Here is an 8271-nt window from a genome sequence, read left to right as displayed (position 1 = left end):
ACAACTCGGTGCTGAGAAGCCAAGATCATCACAAGATTTCACTTTGAGAGGCAATGAGGGATAACAGCACTGTGAGTATTGAGTCCCTTGCCCTGGGCCAATGTTCTGAATGCTTTTGTCTATTTCCTCATCTGTTCTACACAATAATCCTATAAGATGCATACTTTATTACCCCTAGTTTATAGATGAGGAAATTGAAGTACAGAGATCTTAAGTCATGGACCTAAGATTGCACAGATGTTAAATGACAGAGCCAGATTCGAACTCAGTTTTCTTTGTCATATTATGTGAACCAAAGGCCCACCCGGCGCTACTGATTGGAAGTTCATCTTCTCTGGGTCACGGGGTAGAGAGGGTGATCTTTGGTCCCTGGATTTGTAGAACATCTGTACTTGAGTTGTCAGCTCAAGGAATGCAGAAGCTGTTAAATGACTTGTCTGCTGTCATCAGCTCTTGTCCTGCTCAAAGAGATTGGACTTGCTTAATGGTGACGTGAGGGAATTTTTGAATGGTAATGATTGCTCATTAAATGAGGTCTGTTACTTTTCCAGAGACTGGGCCAAGCTGCTGCACATGAAAGAGGACTTATGTTAATTAAACAGGACTCAAGGAGTGTGTTCTGGAATTCAGTTTCTTTTTACCTTTCAATGTCTTTAACTTTTCAGGGGAGGGTCTCACTCTTCCCCTAAGATGGACATGAAGGCAGGTCTGTGGCCCTTCTGGCTGACCTCCAGGAATCAAAAGTTTTCTAGTCACTTCTAGTTCCAACACTGTCTCTGTTCAACAATTGATGTGCTCAGCCTTATGGTCAAAGTCAGACTTTAAACTTCGTTCCCAGTGCAGACTCCACCCATCCTCCAGTGGAGCCTCATGCTGGAAAGGGGCCTGGGATTAGCTTCTCGTTCATACTTTGGTGTGACAGTCAGCTTTCTGCCACTGTGACAAGATACATGAGAAAATCATCTTTCAAGGAGGAAAGACATTTTGGTTCGTGGTTTCAAGGTTTTGGTCACTTGGTCCTCTCAGTTGTGAGCCTGTGGTGAGGCAGTAGTGTGTCATGGTGGAAGCACATCGTGGAAGAAACCTGTTGACTCCACAGCATCTGGGGAAGCAAAAAGAGAAGGGGGGACAGGGTCCCAATGTTCCCTTCACGGGCACATCCCCAATGACTTAATTCCTCCCATTAGACCCCACCCCGTACAGGTTCTGCCACCTCCTAATAGTGCCACATGTTGACCACCAACCTTTAGCATCTGAGTCTTTGGGGGACATTTGAGATCTAGACCATACTTGTGGTAGGCTGGCATCTGCTGGCTGGACCTGGTGCGTATTTAAGCCCAATGCTTTATCTCTTGGCACAACTTGGTGGGAACTTTAGAGAGCACTCTCCTTCCTCACCTTTGGGGATCTCTGAATGGCTAGTCCCTTGAAACTGGACGCCTAAGACCCCTTCCTTGGTTCCCAGGCCTCAGAGTGGAGATGCATCAGTTGGCCAGGCTGCTATAACAAAATACCACAGACTGGGTGGTTTAAATAACAGAAATTAACTTTGTTACAGTTCTGGAGACTAGAAGTCCAAGATCAGGAGGTGGGCTATTGAGGACTGTCTCCTTGGCTGGCAGGTGGCTGCCTTCTTGCTGTGGCTTCATGTGGTCTTTCCTCTGGGTGTGCTCATCCCTTGGGTCTCTCTGTGTGTTCAAATTTTGAGTCATATTAGATTAGGGTCCCTCCTAAAGGCCTCATTCTAACCTCATTCATCACCTTTAAAACCCCTTTCGCCCTCCCCCTGCAAACGTAGTCATATTCTGAGGCGCTGGAGTAAAGGCTTCAACAGGTAAAATTGAACCCATACCAGGTTCAATTGTCAGCTTCTTTTAGCAGAAAAGACAGGTTGTTTTCACTGTTTGAATCTTGTAATCTGAAACTGCTATAATTTGCCGTACCCTCAGTTGACAGGGAAAACACAGTCAAACCTTGGTCCCTGCCCCGTCTCCTAACTGTCTGCCAACCCACCAGCATCCCTGGACCCAGAATGTGATGACGGTACACATGTCTGTTTCAGCAGAAGCCCTTGATCCTTGGGCCTTCCCAGAGGACTCATCCAGGATGAAAAATTAAACAAATATTGAAAAACGATAGAAAGAAAAATGCATGGCTGTGTCCTGCTAATACTTATTGATGTTTTAAGACCTTCTCAGGCGTGAAAACAAGATTCACTGCTGGCATCTTGACATTGGATTCCTGTTTGCTGGGAGAGTGCTTTATCGATCAGGTGGGCGTACCCAGCAGCGGGAGTGGTCCTGTCTGCTCCTCCCGGTAGCCAAACTCCAGAGATGGAGCTGGGCAGGGAGCCAGGCACCCCCTTGAAATGAGGAACCCTAGAGCCCCAGAAGGTCCTCACAGCATCCTTGGAAGTCATGGAGGCCACTTTTCAGCTTCATACCAACTCCCCAGGGATCTCACCTTTTTCTTGCTAAAGGCCTCAAGAATTCCTGAATAATATTTTTTTTCTGTGTTAGAAATGATTACATTACAGCATGATTTCATGCATAGAAGACCTGGATCTTCAGAGTGAAACATGGGTTCTTTTGCATATTCTTCTGTCTTCCATTCCTCTCTCTAAAGGAATTTTTCACTGAACAACAGATATGTATTCAGCTGCTATTATGTGCTACATTCTCTGTGAGGGGTTGGTGATAAAGTCTTACACACAATGACAAAAGTCGTTGCTCTCCTGAAATTTACATTTTAAGGCATAGTGTGTGAGCAGTTTGTTGTGTACCATATCTATCTGTCTGTCTATCTATCTATCTATCCATCCATCCATCCATCCATCCTCTATAAGCACAAACAGGTTCATGCTTCACATGTGATTCTGTGTCTTTTTCACCAACAGTGTTTTGTAGTTCATTTCATGTCAGAATGCTCAGACCTTCCCTGTTCTTTGAGGGTAGTCCTCTGCAGGGATAACGTCCTGCTGGGAAATATGCAGTTCTAGTTTTTATTTTCGCCAACAGTCTGCAGCGACTTCCTTCCACATACATTGTTGTACACATTAGTCTGTACAAATTACCAAGTCACAATGTGTAAATTAATATCTTTTCCGTACCACAGTTTCCTCATCTGTACCTTGGAAGTGATACCACCAACTCTTCTCTGTAGCCATGAGGGGAAATGCAAATCAAAACCACAATGACCTAGCACTTCACACCCTCTGGGATAGATATAATAAAGCAATAAAATGCATAATAAACGTTGATGGGGATATGGAGGAATTGAAAACTTTGTACTCTGATGGTGGGACTATGAAATGGTGCTGCCACTTTGAAAAATCAGTCTGGCGTTTCCTCAAAAGGTTAAATGGAGAGTTAAGATTTAACCCTGCAATTTCACTCCTAGGTGTAGTCCCAAGAGAGAAGAAAATATATGTCCACTCAAAAATTAATTCAGGAATGTTCATGGCAACCTTATGTAAACAACCAAAAGATGAAAATAATCCAAATGTCCATCATCCTAATGAATGGATGAGCAAGATGTGGTATGTCCATACATCAGAATACTGTTCAACCTTTAAGGGACAGACAGTAATGACAGATGCCACAGGAGGGATGATCCTTGATGACATTATGTTAAGTGAAAGAAGCCAGTCAGAAAAGACTATGTGTGTAGGTATGTGTACACACACACACACACACACACACACACACACACACATCCATTTATGTGAAGTGTTCAAAGGAGGCAAATGTACAAGGATAGAAAGTAGATAAGTAGTTGCCAGAATCTTCTGGGTCAGGGAGAAAATAAGGAGAGACTATTTATGGGTGCAGTATTTTTCTTGGGGTGATAGAAATGTTCTAAAAAATAACTGTGGTGATGAGTGGTCATATCAGAATACGCTTAAAGCCATTGCAGTGTGTGCCTTAACAGTTGCATTTTATGATAGGTGCTAGGGTCTGAATGCTTGTGCCGCTGACCCCAGATTCACATGTTGAAACCTAATCACCAATGTGACAGCATTAGAAAGTGGGACAGTGGGAGGGACTAGGGCATGATGGTGGAGCCCCCGTGAATGGTATTTTTGACCTTGAAAAGAGGCTCAGTTTTCTTGTCCCCTCTGCCATGTGAGGACACAGTAAAGTGGCACCATTCATGAACCAGAAAGTGGGTCCTCACCAGACAGCGAGTCGCTGAGACTTCCAGACCTTTGATCTAGGACTTCCTAGATTCCAAAACCATAAGAACTGAATATCTGTTGTGTACAAATCACTTGGTTTATGGTATTTGTTATAGTAGCCAAAACGTACTGAGAGAGTATGTGAATTATATCTCAAAAATGCTGTTAAAAAAAAAACAAGGTTACTTTGAGGAATGAATGAAGGATAGACATGAAGTGGGTAGATGGTGCCCTACACTATGCAAACTGTACAGATGTGCCCACGATCCTTGTTATTGTCTCCAGGGCCTGACTTCCTAGAAGCAGAATTGCTAACCCTAACAACAGGTATCCTGTTCAAAGATCCTACGAAGTTGCCTTCAAAAATTAGAAAAAAAAAAAAAAGCTTTACCATTTCACCCTCCTTATGATGCTGTGCATGAAGGTACCTGTTTTTCTCTCTCCCTTTCCTTCTTAAAATAGCCGCAGTCGAAACAAAACAAAACAAAAGTTGGGAGAACACACACACTAGAATTCACAGTAGTTTCTATGGATCATGAAATCAGGTGTGAATTTTCATTTCCTTTTCTGGTACACTTGTTTGTATTTTCTCATAATACTAAAAAAGGATATGTAATAAGTGTCATATTTTAAAAGCACAAGCACCCCCTCATCTGTCTTCCCCTTGAGGCTCCCAACTCTCAAAGCCTTAGGGGTTCACACAGGAGACCCTTTACTTATTAGTGCACCTTCAACAAAGATGGACCTTCCTGTTAATGTTTTGTTGCAAACTTCTAGAAGAAACATCCAGGGGGCAACAGAATTAAACATAGGGGAAGGGCAGTTATCAACCTAGGTCCAAAACCACTGGAAGAAAAATCATACCTGTGAGTAATTGCACCCTGACCAGCTGTCAGACCCCACAAATTGGCAAATGCTTCCTATGCATCGTCCCAACATGTCCCTGACATAGAGACTGGTGCCAAAATGGAGTTAAAGAAATTAAGTGACTTACCCAAAGACGTTCTGCTGATAAGTGGCAAACAAGGGTGTTTTATCATCTCATGTAAAAGTGAGGACTCTGTTAGGGCAAGCTTCAGGGCAGGCTGTTTCAGAAGCTCAACTCATTCCTCAGATGCCATTTCTTTCCATCTGTCTACTCCGCTGTCTCCCTGTTACTTTCCTTCTCAGACAGCAATAGAGTTCTAGCAGGGACAGAAAAACATGGCAAGGCCCTGGGGGTGGGGGAAGTATGGGATGGAGTCTCCCTATAGCTGTCTCTCTGGAGTGAGGAAATGGTTTTGGGAGGTCTCTTCCCCTGGTTCTGCAGACATTTCCCATGGACACACTGCGAGTCTGACTGGCCCATGCTAGGACGCTTAACAACTTGGGAACCAACCACTGACTGGCACAGAATGGAATCAGCTCCAGGCCAATGAGGCCTGCTTCTGAGGTTTGTGCTGGATCATTGTCCCTGAAGAAGGGAGCTCCCTGAGCAAAACTGGGATTCTATTTGGAAGGGAGAAAGAAAAATGGATGTTGAGGAGTTGGGTGGAGAAACCAATGGTGTCCAGCATCCAGAGAGACCCAATATACAGGGTCAAACTCCCGTGTCTGTACTGGTGGCTGCACTGATCATCATCCTGTTGACGCCCGGTGCTACAAGTTGATTATTGAGTGCGGAGCTTGTGCATCACCTGACCTGCCCCTTCTCATCTGCAGGTCCCACCTTCTCTTTATGAAGCGGGTGGGGATCTGAAGGCTGGACTTGAACATATCATTAGGAGTAGAGTTGTTATTTTTTAAGGCATACTGACATCAGTTTTGAAAAATCAACTACTCCACTCCTACATTCCCCTTGAGAGAAGTCCCTTTGGGGTGAGCTCTTTTGGCACCTTGCAGGACTGACTAATAAATAGAACCACATTTTAGATTTGAAGAACTTGGGGAAGATGTGCTGGACCGCTCTTCACAAGAAGGACATTCCCAGCAGACACAATAGACTGGAGGATCACGGGGCAAATCTTTGCTCACCTCCTTCCCCTTTGGGGCAGAGTGGACTTTGGGCTTGGACGGTGACTTGCTTTGGCCAATGGAACAAGAGTAGCTATGACTCTAGCAGAGGCTCTAAATATCACTGACACGGTTTGGCTTGTCCCTGTGTTCTTATGTCACAAGTTTTATTTTTGCAGCAGCTTTGCAAAAATATTTTGGGGCATTGTCCAAAGGTAGTGTGGACATGTAGGATAAACTGTGAGAACATGTCCTATTAAAGTAGCTTCTGGAACAGCAAGTGTGGAGCACAGCTCAGGGAGGAAATGAACTGGAGATATTTTAGTGAGTTTCTTGAAACAACCCAAATTCTAGGAACTGTCTATAAACAGTTTCTAACCCATTAGCACCAAAACAAATTTCATGGCCAAGAAATTGCTACACCCTGAGTTTCATCATCAGTACTGAAATGCAATGGAATGTGGAGGAAAGAGTGCCGGATATGATTTGGGGCTGGACCACAGGTCCATAACATAGTTCTGCTGGTGTTTGGTCTGTGACTTTGGGCAAGTCATTTAATCTCTTTGAACCTCACCTTGCTCACCTGCAAAGGGAGGGTTGATTCTAAGAATAAAATGATCACGTATGTGTTGGTTATCAAACTGTGCATTTAGCGGATGGCATTTCTTTCCAAAGTCAATAAATAGAGTTAGTAACTGAATCCGACATTCAGTTTAAATCTTCATCCTTTGGTATCAAGTTTTTAATTGTGGGCTGAACCTCCAACTTCCTAGTCAGAGTCCTTAGGGTTCCCTGCAGACCAGTTTGAAAATCACTGATACAGTGAAGCCACTCTACAATTGTAGATGGTGATGACAGTGGCGTGTGGTGTCCAAGCCTCCCACCCAGTTTCCTTGTCTTCCTTTCTCCCCAGCTCCCTCACTGACTGTACGCTGAAAGTCACAATTGAAGATTTTATGGGTATATGTTTGGGTGCTCTTTGAAGTATAAAATAAGGTCAAGGAGCCTCAACCACACTCAACATGTCAGCTTCAAATTACAATACCATCATCTCTTCAGTTCTGCCATGTCTACCATCATCCATTATCACCTTTAGGAGCGTGGTGGTATTTGACACCATGTTGCTAATTGAGCAGAGCAGTTTACCACCCTGATCTGGAAGTCTGTGTCCTCCCAAGACGCACATCATCAACCTGGGGCCCACACGATGCTGGACTTCTCCATTCTTATGTGCTGCCCGCCCACCCCACATCCTCTCTCCTCCTCTCAGGGCGTTATCAGTGTACACGTCTCTCTGACGGTAGGAAAATAAGTGCCAGCAGTTGTTACAAAAATAGATTCTGCCTTTGATCCTAACTTGGCAGTGTATCTGTAAAGGGCTCCTATGTGTCCAGCCCACTCCATCAGAACCACTCCTAAGAGTCTTCCATCTTTTCAACTCATTCCCCTGGGTCTTAGGAGCCAGTTACACTTTAATAAGAACAGGCCCATCAGTGTGAACCCAGAGAGCACGCATAGGGACGGAGTGAAGTGCTCTGGTTAGGTTTTCCCCGGGGACAGACCCTGAGACAAAGATACAAGTGCAAGTAATTTATTTGGAAGGTTATAAACGTAGGGAAGTGAGGTAGGCGAGGGAAACTAGCGGATAAAAGTTGTGTTGTCAAGAAAATCGCCGCTCCCATGGGTGACTGTAGTTAAATCCTCCTAGGGATCCCTGGGAACTAGTATGGAATATGAATCCCAGCGTCATCTCAGCCAAGAAGAAAAGGAACTGTAGTATTTATACACCAACTTCCTTCATCACAGGTGGAGAATGCTTCCAGGGGCCCTAATCCCCTGGCTTTTCTGTTCTTCCATATGCTGGGGCAGAATGCACCCTGGTGGCCAGGGAATGCCCTCAGGGGAAGCAAGGTCCTGATATGGAAAGTCCTGAGGGAGAAGGCAAGGTACTGAGAGAACCCATGACAATCCACCCCTTGCAGATCTTCTCACCTCCTCTTCAGAATCCATTCTCTTTTGTCACTGATGCTTCAAGGTGATGATCAAATAATTCCTTTGAGGTAAACCAATGAATTCCAGGAATAGATTCCCTATGTTAGATT

The sequence above is a fragment of the Sciurus carolinensis genome, chromosome 11 (genome assembly GCF_902686445.1).
Source record: "Sciurus carolinensis chromosome 11, mSciCar1.2, whole genome shotgun sequence".
Taxonomy (NCBI): Eukaryota; Metazoa; Chordata; class Mammalia; order Rodentia; family Sciuridae; genus Sciurus; species Sciurus carolinensis.
The sequence above is the reverse complement of the archived record's forward strand: the minus strand, read 5'-3'. Positions refer to the sequence as shown.